Here is a 14,213-nt window from a genome sequence, read left to right as displayed (position 1 = left end):
AAAAGAATGGGGACTCCTTGGTGGAAGAATGACAAGAGTTATTATAGGCAAATTCAGCTAAAGGAAGAAATTCAGACCAATCATTCTGAAGTTTGGCCGAATATAACCATAAATACTGTTTTAACGACTGATTAACTCGTTCGGTTTGTCCGTTAGATTGTGGATGGTACCCAGATGTTAAAGAGAGTTTCATATTTAATGAGGCACAAAAATGTTTCCAGAAACGAGCGATGAATTGCGGACCCCGATCAGAGACAATATCCCTGGGCAACCCATGGAGCCTGAACACATGGCGGAGAAACAAGACTGCCAACCCTTGAGCAGAGGGTAATCGGGGAAGAGCAATGAAGTGAGCCATCTTACTAAAACGATCTACTACAACCCAAATGACTCGAAATCCGGCTGAAAGAGGAAGGTCCACCACGAAATCCATGGATATATGTGACCATGGCCTGAGAGGAACGGCTAAAGGTATGAGTTGCCCGATCGGCAACGAACGAGAAACCTTATGCTGTGCACAAACCTGACAGGAATGGACAAATTCCCTTACATCTTTAGAAAGATTAGGCCACCACACCGAGCGAGAGACTAACTCCAAGGTCTTAGTGATACCTGGACGACCAGAGACTTTGTTGTCATGAAACTCAGCTAAAACAGTGCCTCTCAGAAATTCAGGGACGAAGAGATGATCAGCAGGAGTAAGTTTGGGAGCCTGCCGTTGAAGCTGGACTAACTGAGTAAATAAATCCTGTGTGAGGCCTGCCCGGATGACAGATGATGGAACTATGGGGGTAGTAGCAGGATGGTTATTGTGAACCGGAAGAAAACAACGTGACAGGGCATCAGCTTTCGTATTCTTGGAACCGGGCCTGAAGGTGATAATTAACCTGAAACGAGTAAAAAACAATGCCCAACGTGCCTGCCGAGCATTAAGCCGTTTAGCTGACTCAATATACTGCAGGTTCTTATGGTCAGTAAACACTGTAATGGTATGCCTAGCTCCCTCCAGCCAATGCCTCCACTCCTCGAAAGCCCATTTAACTGCCAGCAATTCTCGATTACCAACATCATAGTTGGATTCTGCGGAGGAGAATTTCCTGGACATGAAGGCACAAGGGTGTAATTCCTGAGACTCCGGATCTTCCTGAGAAAGGATAGCCCCCACTCCAACCTCTGAGGCATCTACCTCGACTATAAAGGGGAGCTCCGGGTTAGGGTGCCTGAGAACAGGAGCCGAGACATAGGCCTGCTTCAAGGCCAGAAAGGCAGACTCAGCTTCAGGCGACCAATTGGAAGGGTCCGCTCCTTTTTTAGTCAATGCTACTATAGGGGCGACCAAATCAGAAAAGGTATGAATGAAATGCCTATAATAATTTGCAAACCCTAAAAAGCACTGAATTGCTTTTAAATTCGTGGGTTGCGCCCATTTAAGGATGGCCTGGAGTTTTTTCGGTTCCATGAAAAACCCCTGGGGAGAAATAATATACCCCAAGAAGGACACTTCTGTGATGTGGAAATCACATTTCTCCAGTTTAGCGTATAAATGATTCTCCCGTAGTTTTTGAAGGACCAGTCGCACATGGGAAATATGTTGTTCCATAGACACAGAGTAAATCAAAATGTCGTCTAAGTAAACGACTACGAACTTCCCTAGAAAGTCACGAAGAACATCATTAATGAGGTCTTGAAATACCGCAGGAGCATTTGACAGCCCAAACGGCATCACCAAGTATTCATAATGACCCGACTGTGTGCTGAAAGCCGTCTTCCACTCATCCCCAGATCTTATTCGGATGAGATTGTAAGCTCCTCTAAGATCGATCTTAGAGAAGATAACGGCAGAGCGTAACTGATCAAACAGTACTGAAATCAAGGGCAAGGGGTAGGTGTTTTTAACAGAAATTTTATTCAGAGCCCGAAAATCAATACACGGTCTGAGCGACCCATCTTTTTTCTCAACAAAAAAGAACCCTGCGCTCAAAGGAAATTTCGAGGGCCTAATGAAGCCTTTTTTCAGACTCTCCTGACTATAATTATCCATAGCCGTGGTTTCCGGCCCAGACAGGGCATATAATCTCCCCTTAGGTAAAGTTGCACCTGGGATTAAATCAATAGCGCAATCATAGGACCGATGGGGAGGCAGAATGTCCGCATTACCCTTGGAGAAAACATCGGCAAAATCCTGATATTCCAAAGGAATAAGTTCTGGGGTAACTGCTGCAACCCGGACTGGATGGGAAATACACTCCTTTACACAGAAGGGACCCCATTGGGAAATCTCCCCAGACCGCCAATCTATGGTGGGATTATGAAAGGCAAGCCAGGGATGACCCAAAACTACTGGAACTGCCGGACAATGTGTAAGGTAAAATTCTATTTTTTTCTGAATGTAGGGCCCCCACTGTCAGTTGTACTGGAGGTGTGCGGTGAGTAATTACCCCATTGGAAAGCGGGACCACCATCCAAGCCGTACATGGTGATACGTTTATCCAAAGGTATCTGCGGAACGCCTAAAGCCTTAGCCCAACCTAAATCCATAAAATTTCCTGCAGCTCCACTGTCGACGAAGGCCGACACCAACGAACTGAGGCTACCAAAGGAAATCTTTACAGGAACTAATAAAGAATCATTAGAGGAGATTAACTGCAGACCCAAGTGAACCCCCTCACAATTCACTTGGTCAGAGCGTTTCCCGGCTTATTCGGGCAACCACGTGCGATATGTCCCTTGCCACCACAATACAAACAAAGACCAGAATTTAACTTTCTGGTTCTTTCCTCTGGGGACAGCCGGGAGAGACCCATTTGCATGGGCTCCTCGACGTCCTCAGGGAAAGTATACACACATGGACTAGGCCTAAAAGTTGTTCCTCTTTCAGCCCTCCGCTCTCGGAGACGACGATCAATTTTAATAGCGAGCTCCATGAGTTTGTCTAGAGTCTCAGGAGCGGGGTACTAAAGGAGACTGTTTTTAATAACTTCAGACAAACCGAGGCGAAACTGACTGCGCAGGGCCGGGTCATTCCAGCCACAGTCGTTCGACCAACGGCGAAACTCGGTACAATACGCCTCTGCAGGATTTTTACCTTGCTTAAGGGCACGCAGGTGGCTCTCAGCAGATGCTTCTCTATCTGGGTCGTCATACAAAAGGCCTAAGGATTTAAAAAAGGCGTCTACTGATAACAAGGCAGCATCATCCGCTCTTAGACCAAAAGCCCAGGTCTGTGGATCACCTTGGAGTAAAGACATCACAATCCCGACCCGTTGAGACTCAGTACCAGAGGAAGTCTAGAGATGAGCGGATTCGGTTTTACTCGGATTTACTCGGTTCTCAAAATGGCACCTGATTGGTTATCCAAAACATGTGACATCCGTGAGCCAATAAGATGCCGTTTTGAGAACCGAGTAAATCCGAGTAAAACCGAATCCGCTCATCTCTAAGAGGAACGGGGCCTTAAACGAAAATAAAGCTTACAAGCTTCCTTAAAATTAAAGAAATCTTTTCGGTTACCCGAAAAACGGTCAGGTAAATGCATTTTTGGTTCTGGAACCATACTCGGGGAGGCTCGCAAAAGATCTTCCTGCAATCTCACCCGAAGAGTAAGGTCCTGAACCATCTGAGTTAATTCCTGAATCTGGTTGACCAAAAGCTGACTGGGATTTGGCCCTAAAACTGCCGGATTCATGAGGCTGAATTTCTAGGCCCACCAATACAAAGGAGAAAGAATTATACCCCTTTTTGTGGGCCGGTGATAATGTTACGATCCTGATGCTCAGGACAGGGGAGATCTTATGCAGTGAGTCCAGAGCACCAGGACGTGATGCTGGGATAGGGAAATGGAATGGAAATAGCCCCTAGCACCCTACCTCCGTTGTCTTACCCGTGTTGTCAATTCACGCCTGAACGACTATGGTTTCTTGGGCCCACGGCAGCCGCGTTTGAAGGGCGGATTAGGTCTGCCCAACTCCGATGCCCCCAGGTCTTAAAGAGAGACAAAGCGTGAACTGAGACAGGGTAATAACAAGGGGACCTCTAACTGAAACAACCAAGCTAGGGGCTACTAACTACCTGAAAAACTAAACGTATGTGCGGCACGCTGCCAAAGGAAAAGAACTACAAAGGATACCACTGTCCACTCCCCCACATGGCACCGCCGAGTTCCGGGGAGGACAGTGAAAGCGGAAACCTCTGCAAAAGCACCAACTCAAAGAAACGCAAATACTAAGCGGCCTAGGCCGCAACACGCGGCAGAAGCCGCTACTCACGAAACCGGGCGAGAACCCCAGATGACAGTAACAGGTTCACAAGGACCAGAAGGATTCCCAGGACCGGCTTCAGAACTTCAGAATACAAGAGGGCAGGGAGCAGGATCGACCAGATGCAGCTGACCAGGAACAAACTTCTACAAGGCAGGAACAGCATACAGGAAGCTATCACCGGCGTTTGTGTGAGACACTGAGGAGGCATATAACAGGGAACCCTCCAATGGCAGTACAGAGCCTAATTGATGAATGTCGTGCAGCTGGCTTGCTGCACGACCAGGGGAGAACAGGTGAGTAATCTTATGGCAACGGGGAATGCGGTCCACCTGTGGCGTCCCCGTTGCCATGGACCCGGCGGCCCTGCAAGCACGGCGTTCTAGCGTTGCCAGGGACCCGGCGGCTATCACGCGCCTAACACCGTCAGTCAAACAATTGTTGACAACTAAAAAAAAAAAAGGTTTCAATATTTGTTCAATAGTCGCTATGTATGTCAAATTTGTCAACTTCACCTTAAGAGCTGTGGAAGATATTCATGTACAAACAAACTTATTCTATCTATCTATCTATCTATCTATCTATCTATCTATCTATCTATCTATCTATCTATCTATCCATACTAGCTGTTCTAACCGTTCTTCGCACAAGAGTTTCTGATTTTCACAGTTGTAAATATAAATGAGTTTTAAAATTTTGTTAAATCTATAGAGCTGTACATTTGAGACGTCTTAATGTAAATAAATATTAATCCATGGTTCTTGGCGTTACCCGAGGAGCATCCGCAGCAGATACAGTAAAAAGTTATAGGATCATTTTTGCACCTGTAGTTTACTAAATTCTACACATTGGAAACACAATCCAAATTTTGATCCGTTTGTACATTTGGGAGTTATTGTTCACGTAACACAAGCCACGCATCGGTAATGGCATCATTATGTCAACCCCCTTTTCATCATATCAGGAAGTAAGAGAATTAGCGATGATTGAGTGAGTGAGTGAGTGAGTGAGAGAGTGAGTGAGGGCTTTCGCATTTTTGTAGTTAATTAAATCCTACACACTGGAGGTGCAATCCAAATTTTGATCCGATTGTCCATTTGGGCGTTATCGTTCATGCAACGTAAGCCACGCATTGGTAATGATTTCATTATGTCAACACCCTTTTCATCCCCATAGGGGAGGTTTATTAAAATTCTAATTGTGTTGTTTTCCTATTTCCCACCTGCAGAATACCTATGTTAAATTTCATTTTCCTAACCTCCTAACATGCATACAAAACAGTGGCAGTTGCTCAATCATTCCTGGAGATAATTATATATCAGGCGCTAGAAAGGGGGAGGGGTCACAAACAAACAGCAGACAGAGAGGGGGGTGCACTTTCCCCCCCTGGTATCTCCCCAGCACACTAAAAATTATCTGTAACCATATCTGAACCTATCTGGTAATAGAATTTCAGAGAAATTGGTCGCATGCGTATGCAAAGACATGTTTAGCTGCTGAGTCGCATCAAGGCTTCTGCGATATCAGCAGTCCTAACACTACATAATGGCAGTGCCCACATAGGGCCATGTGATTTGTCTACAGTAAGGCCTCATGATAAAGGCTCATACTAAAACGCATCCAGACAGAGGGCTAACTTTCCTGGGAGCCCCACCTGGATCTCCCATTAGCACTACAAGAAACAGCATGCCTTCCAAATGCTGCTCCCATTCAATGCCTTCTCACACATGCAGACAAAACAGTGGCAGTTGCTCAGTCATTCCTGGTAGATAATTATATATCAGGTGCTAGAAATGGGGAGGGGTCACAAACAAACAGCAGACAGAGAGGGGGGTGCTCTTTCCCCCCTGGTATCCCCCTAGCACACTAGAAATTAGGAAGTAAGAGAATTAGTGATGAGAGAGTGAGTGAGTGAGTGAGTGAGTGAGTGAGGGCTTTCGTGTATATACATATGTATATATATATATATATATATATATATATATAGTATTCCCAGGTCTGGCACTCCCGATAACTGGCTTTGCTTCACCGGTGCCTTCACAATGCATAGAACACTATATAGAAGCACGTGTGGTACTCAGGTTGACTAAAGATGCAGGATACGGACAGCATTCCGATTCTCAGAGAATTGGAATGCTGTCCATATCCTGCATTTTTAGTGAACCTTAGTGCCGCACCTACTTGTGTATATATATATATATATATATATACAATGCAGTATGACTGGCACTCCACTTCACTCACTTGTATTGCCTGGGAGCCCTCCCCTGGAACAGCAATGGACCAAACACAGAGACAGACTGGCAGGCGGCACTCCACGGACTTGTATAAGAATACACACAGCCACACAAGCTTAACGATCATTAAACTTGTGTAGCTGTGTGTATCCTTATACAAGTCCGTGGAGTGCCGTCCGCCAGTCTGTCTCTCTCTCTCTCTCTCTTTATATACATATAGATAGATAGATAGATAGATAGATAGATAGATAGATAGATAGATAGATAGATATACACTCTATATCGGGGCAACAATAGGGAGAGACAGGGCAAATTGGGGGACAGTGATGGGAACTCTGCATAATAGCTAGCGACCTCGGAAACTGACAGGTCCAAAATACTAGTTCATTATAATTACAAAAATAGGATGTTGCAGACTTCATGAATGCAATACTCAGATGATTGACTGTCATACAGATGTGTGTGAGCAATTCCACTGCATTCCAATAAACATTATCTGTGACACCCACATGCTGACAAAATTGTATGAGTAAGAGCTGTAAATAAATACGTATGCTTTATTCTCCGCTGTGTTATGTTCTGATTGATAGTCTACAGAGCTATTGGACTCAATTAGTTAGAAAGTAGTATTTGCTTTATATTTTTTGGCAGAAAAAAATAAGCATTGGTTGGATTTTTAGCATGAGTTGTATAGTAGCCCCATACCTTTGTGAACCTTTGCCATTTTGCTGGAGGCACAGAGTACACAGATGAGTAATTTGCTGCTCATGGTAATCAGTAAAGTATTCAGATATTTCCAACTATTTCAGAAGTAATGCAGCACTGATGTGTCAGCAAGGTGCTATCCCCTGGAATAGACCTGTATATCGTCTGGCATGGAGCCCGGGCATTAGCTGGTAACAGTGGAATATTTTATTGTTTCTGATATGGGCACTTCCATGTGATATAATTAGTAGTGGGCTCTAAAATCATGGCCATGGTAAGTAACCCATTCTAATCCACATAATTTACATATTTGCATGAACAGACTATTTTGCTTAAAGCTGCATGTGAATCCAGAGCTAACTGACCTTGTGGATTTCTCTGTCATACACTTCCTGAGGGTCTGCAGTTGTCTGACTTCCCAGACCAAAAACACCCTGAGTAACAATGCTTTAGGATACTCTTGGCTCTACATTGGGGTGCAGCTTCTATAGAACACAAAAGAACCAATGAGTTCATATACAGTAGCATCCTAACAATGCTGCTCCTGATTGGCTGTTTCTGCGTTTTCCTCTCCACTTGATGATTCTAAATTCATTAACATTACAGCTACTGTACATTGTATAAGGATTATCATGTCATTTCCATTTTGACTACCAAGATGATGATGATTCCCACTGGATTATAAAGATGTAAACCATGGAGGAGGGGGTGTATGCATTTAATTACATTGTATATGGAAAAGGCATCTTTCACATTTATTAAGAACATTAGGATTGATGTACAGTATCAAGCAGTGAAAAGAGTGGAGAAGTGGACCAGTGGAGGAGTTGCCCATAGCAACCAATCAGCTCTGACCTATTATTTTATAGAATGTATTTGATAAATGTTACTGTACCGCAAAGCTGATTGGTTGCTATGGGCATCTTCTCAACTGGTCCACTTCTCCACTTTTTTCGCTGCTTCATACATCAACCCATTGTCACAAAATGATATTCTGTTGTGTTTCTAAAATTTCATTACATTAAGCATACCTCCCAGCTGTCCCAATTTTGGCTGCAGTGTCCCCAGTGTTAAAAGAGGACCCCCCCTAATTTAGACACCCCCAACACACACACACACCCCCAGCATAGCCCTGCCCACTCACCTTGTTGCAGAGAGTGCATTGTAGCACGGGGATAGGGGAAACTGATCATCAGTCCCTCCTGCTCCAGCTGGTCTCTGCACATTCAGATCAGCATAGATGTGCTTTTCATACCAGCACATGCGCCTAAGAATGGCGGTTGCAAGGCATTCTGGCACGAGATCTCTGTAGTGATGTCGGCGGTCACAAACCACATCACTTCCAGGGGGCTGTACCAGCAGGAGGAAGTCCATTCTGCACTTGTGCAGAATGGATTTCCTCCAGTGAAGATGGGGGAAGTAGCGGGCCAGTCAGACGTATGTGATGCGACCTGCCCAGGTAATGCACTCCCAGCTGCAGTCGCATCATATACGTTTATGCCAGGTAAGTGGTTAATCATTTAAAGGGCCCACCTAGCCCACCCCAAAATTGCATTTAGGGAATGGATATATTGGACCACTAATTCCCTTATAATAGACCGGTCTATGTGGACTCCATTTTTGCCATTTGTTGATGGTGTTTTAATATATACATTATGTATCTTGTATGAAATTGTTTTTTAATATTAAATAATTACCCTTTTACTGACCAAGCCACATTGTGTATATTTAATTATCAGTTTTAATGTATGCCTATTGCAACCTTTATTCCCCTCTAACACTGTTCTCCATTTTATTATTTCTCTATATGATGATTTTGTTAGGCGTCTAACATACTCTTTTGAACAGCAGCTTTAGACAGTGCTGTTGTCACTTCTTGGTTTTCTTTGTGCCGTTATATCCTCTACATTCTAAGGTATACAAATATAAGTAGAAAATCATGATACACTCCAATGTAAGATGAGAATGAGGGTATGTGTCTATGATTTTGGAAACCAAGCCAGATAGTTTCCCATGTCAGTTCATGTACCAGTAACACAGGAGTCTGACTGCTGAGAATCGGAAGTACAGGCAATGGTCTCTAAGCAAGAGCTTATTAAATAAAAATGTATCTGTTACACAGGGTGGTATTGTAAGAAGTGAAAATATGTATGATTATTTCCTCTTTGCATAAATGAAAGGAACACAAAGAATAAATATTAGCAGTGATCAGCATAAGACCTGGATGACTATTTGATTATTGGTTTTACAGACACAAGCTCTGCTCAACAAAAGTTAATTTCCTCATTCATCGGGATGGCCACAAAACAATAAAGGATGTCAACAATTGAAAATTACATGATTTAGGCACTTACAGGAACTTGAAATCCATCTTAATCTGAAGTACTTTATGTAACAGAACAATTATACAGAAACCTTATCATAGAACCATCTGGGCCACCTTTCCCAGTACATTTTCACATTCTACGTGAGCCAAGTTCCTGTTTGATCTAATTAGGCATTTTGACCAGCCTGTCTGTTCTGTGGCTGACTGAGTGGAAAGATGAAACAGGCTGTTTGCTTTGAAAGCTTAAGGAACCAAGAAGGGATTTTCTTTTTCTCTTTTTTCCTCTTTTCTTTTAGAGAGAATAGTTTATTCCACAGTGCTCATGATTAAAATCCTAAAAGAATGCAGCATTAGCCTTTCCTGTATGATGGGATGCAATTATAGCTCAGCAATTTATATTTCAGTAACTTTAGCATCAAACTCTAGACTGGAAGCAACATGAATAATATTTGACTTCCCTATGTAATGTCTTTAATCAATGAATTATTAATAGATCATATACATGTCAGGGGAAGTGTAAGAGAGGAGAGGGCTGTGTGCAGACTCTATGTGTGTCCCCTCCTCTCTGGCAGCATAGTAGAATATGGCTTTGTGCCAGAGTCTGCCGCTCATGCTTAGGTCTCTGGGAACATTGCGCAAATCTCCAGGAAAATGGCCAACTCTGCATGCGCAAATCTCCAGGAAAATGGCACAATGCCATGTCTGAAGTGCTTGCCAACATGGGACTCCGGAGAAGTAAGTTATATGGGTGCAATTATTACAGCTACGCCAATGATACTGGTTCAATTATTCTTCCTAAAAAATAAATATATAGATATACTATATTTTCTAGTAGTAGAATATTTATTTTCCTGTCTTACTTTCCTTCACTTGTCTTTTATTTTTTCCTCAGAGGAGATTGTTATACTGTAGATAGTTGGAAGCCAATCCAATTCCTGGCAAAATGTGGTCACAATTAGGGTCAGATTGCCCATCTGGCAACTCTGGCAAATGCCAAAAGGGCCGATGACCTGATGGGCCAGCCTGGCCATGCAGAGAGATCAGGGCTGGCCAAGCACTCTGTTCGGCTACCCAGCTCACATAGACAGGGGCTGGCCAAGCAGCTCCGCATCCTGGTGCCTTGCTTGGCCACCTGGCATACAGAGACATGCCCCTGTGAGTTGTGATCATGCCCCCTATTCATACATGCACAGTACAATACAAGGGCAGTTAGACAGCCCCAGTCCATCTCTGGCCATGATGCGTGGCTGCAGAGCCATGGTAGGGCAACAACACTTATTCTCCTGCCATAGTGGTGCATGATAAATTGTGGTTGAGATGTGACACCATTATGAGCATTCTGGTGCCACATTGCCCACATTGCTCAGAACTGTGATGCAGAATTGGAAGTAAATCAGACGTATGCTGCTCCTAAATGGTGTACACAGGAAAAAAAATTATTTTAACCTTTATACAAAGCTGTATACATCTGACCGCACCACAAATGTATGCTCTTTTTTTATTAAAAGTCATCCCCAATGTACGTACATTTGCACCTAACCTATACTTCTCTGGTACTATGTGTGGGCACAGATAAGGTGGTACCTTACAGTACAGACAGCAGCTCCAGTGGGCCATCTTTTTGGCAACGACTCCACCGGCTTTCCCTACCCAGACTGTAGCAGAGAGGATGGGCCCATACACAGTAATATGACAACATGACAACCTTGATGGGCAGAATAATTTGGAAATTATATATTTAGCAAACTGATGATTAGGGATGATATGTAATAAGATGAAGCAGTAACGCAATATGTAAGAAACAATTTTAGCATTTGAATGACATTGAAATTCACACAATAATGATTACCAGAGAATAATTATTACCATGCAAATGACATGTAATACTCCAGAATAATCAGTCATTTAGTTAATTTAAGGGGTCACACAGCCCTTTTGTTGGGATACTCTTTCTGGGTGATCAATGTTCTATTGAATGCATGTATTTGTAATCCACAGCAGGGCAATGAATGGAATCTACTTCTGATATACTACACACACACAGATACTAAACTGTCAGCACTCTAGCAAGTACGTACAGTATGTCTCAGTCTTGAGTGCACAAATCTCTCCAGCACTTAGTGTTACACATCTTTCCAGTCTCCCTTCTGTCTCAGTAACCTGTCAGCTTCCATGGATCCACAGGGACCACAGCACTGCCATGCTTATCTAAACAGTGTCTCTGTCTCTCTAAATCACCAGAGTTTAACCTGCGCACTTGGCTTTACACAGTGGTGGGTACTTGATGACCCTTCACTGAGGCTCCACCTCAGCGTTATCACTTAATTCCAGTCTCCTTACTGCCACACACAGACCTCTGTGGTGAACCTCTGCTCAGTGGCATTCCCCATGCTCTACCACACATGTCAGCACCAACAACCTGTTTTACAGCTGTGCTCCATTAAGCAACCACAGGAAGACACAGGTACCATAGAGTTCATAGGCCATAACGGCAAGTTGCAGCTTAGGGATATCACACTGCGTGCAAAAGATATGTATTGAAAAATCCATGTTTTCACTTATCTCCATCTCTATATTGCCTACAGTTGCACTGACATGACCTCACTGGGCTTTGTCTATGTGAAAATGCCCTGTTACTGTCCAGTTACTATATGTCTTTTTTGTGAAGATGCCATTCAAATGGGTATGACTCTACACCAGCAGTACATGAGTGCGCTCAGTTCTGGAGCAGGCACAGTGAGAAAACACACATAATCTGCTCCGCAAACCTGGCATTATGATCAACTCTTTTTTTAAAAAGCACCCTATTTGAAAAGGCTTAATTCAGAAGAGTGATTTCAGAAGTAAAAGAAAAGGATCACTTATGCCTAAAAGTATGGGGGAAAAAGCCTTAGTTTCACAATATAAGACAAATATCATAAAACATTACTTTGTCCCAGAACGTTGTGTAGGACATTTATGAATGTACAAACATTTGCGGCAACTACATCACTTTTGCCAGTATAAGTTTCTAGGTAAATAACTTTGTAAGATACACTCACTAGCAGAGAGGTTCTAACACAATTAGGATTTGAAGAATTATCATACTCAAGTTTCAAATTTAGATCACATTCAGCTAGCTGTATGCCCCCTTCCCCCCACTGTCGACATCAATAGTTTGGAATCACTCAATTCGCTGTTTGCTCTTGAGCTTCTGCACATTGATCCTGGCACATTGATGCAGATTGATCCTGGTACATTGCTGTGTTTCAGGATATATTGTTTTTTGCTGAATGCATCATCATAGGCAAATTCAGAGGGGGTTTCCAGCTGCCCACGATAGTAATAGTATATAATACGATTACTATAGCTGCTGCCACAACATGCAGTTTAAGGTACAAAGAGGAGGTGTTGCACATGCCCAGTATAGCAGCTTCTTCTACCAAGATTGCTGTTTGTGGAGATCTGAGTGCTCAATCAGTGCACTGGACAAGAGAGTAGCTGCCAGGAAGAAGAAACAGCACCTTACCAGGAGGTGGGAGAATGTGTGCTTAGTAAGGGCAGTTCTGTCTCCTACTGGTTCACTTATGTTTCTTTCTTTATTTTTTATGGAAAGTTGAACCTTTTCCTGACCATTTATGTTTATAATACTGTAGTTAAATATAGTGGACTGTTAGTGTGCCTTGAGGACTGATACTGTATTCAATACACTAGGTTCTTTTACAGCTCCCCCTGACTCCCGCACTTGCTCCAGTTTTTCGCAGAGCAGACCATAGCAGTGATACCAATGTCACAACAAAATTGTAATTGTAAATACTCCTAAAAGCTTTGGTTATATTCTTCCTAACAAGGTTGACTAGGTGTGGATCAATCAATGCACTGGTTATAATGTTAATTATGGCAGCAATATCAGCTGTTAAGTATTGGCAATATATCGTGAATATTAAGGAAGCCACTGACGGATAAAGGTGGAAAATGCTTTAAGTAGCTTTTGTGCATGTATACCAAACTAGTATTTCAGTGCACTTAATCCAATTGGTCCTTTGGAAGTGTTTGTGAGGGAAATACTGTCCCTTTCTATGAAGCTGCATCATAGGGATTTACCAGCAGCTGGGAGGTAAACCTAGGCCCTGCTATAAACTGCTACAAATTGAGACCTGAATTATACTTTTACAGTACTTTGACTTCTCAGAACTTTGAAACAAAGTATCAATTCCAGATTTTGTGCATTCTTTACATAGAGTCATGGAGTAACACTTTGGATGCTCATGGAAGCTGTAATTCTTATTAACACAATATTTTGGAAATGAACAGCATGGAAAATGTATTAAAAAGTAATAACAACGTAGCTTTGTAGTTTGGCATATGCTTGAGTACCAATCATCTTAATTATGCAATCTTTTGATTCTAATAGCAGCCAATTATTTTGTATTATTTTAGCTATATGTCTGTTTACACTGGCTGTGTGCTATTGTAATGTTTTATATAAATTAAATTATTATATTCTGACAACCAGCACTTCTTTTATTGAGGTTTTTTATTTTTTTATTTTATTTAAGGGCAAAGCAATCCCTTTTTAGAAGCTGCAGGATATCAGATTTATCAAAAACAAACAAAAGAAAGTAACCAATGGCAGGTATGATAGGGCACTGGGGAGGCCCATAGGACAAAAAGGGGGGCAGTTGGGCATATGAGGTCACATCAATGTAA

The sequence above is a fragment of the Pseudophryne corroboree genome, chromosome 10, assembly GCF_028390025.1.
Source record: "Pseudophryne corroboree isolate aPseCor3 chromosome 10, aPseCor3.hap2, whole genome shotgun sequence".
NCBI classification, from domain to species: domain Eukaryota; kingdom Metazoa; phylum Chordata; class Amphibia; order Anura; family Myobatrachidae; genus Pseudophryne; species Pseudophryne corroboree.
The sequence above is the reverse complement of the archived record's forward strand: the minus strand, read 5'-3'. Positions refer to the sequence as shown.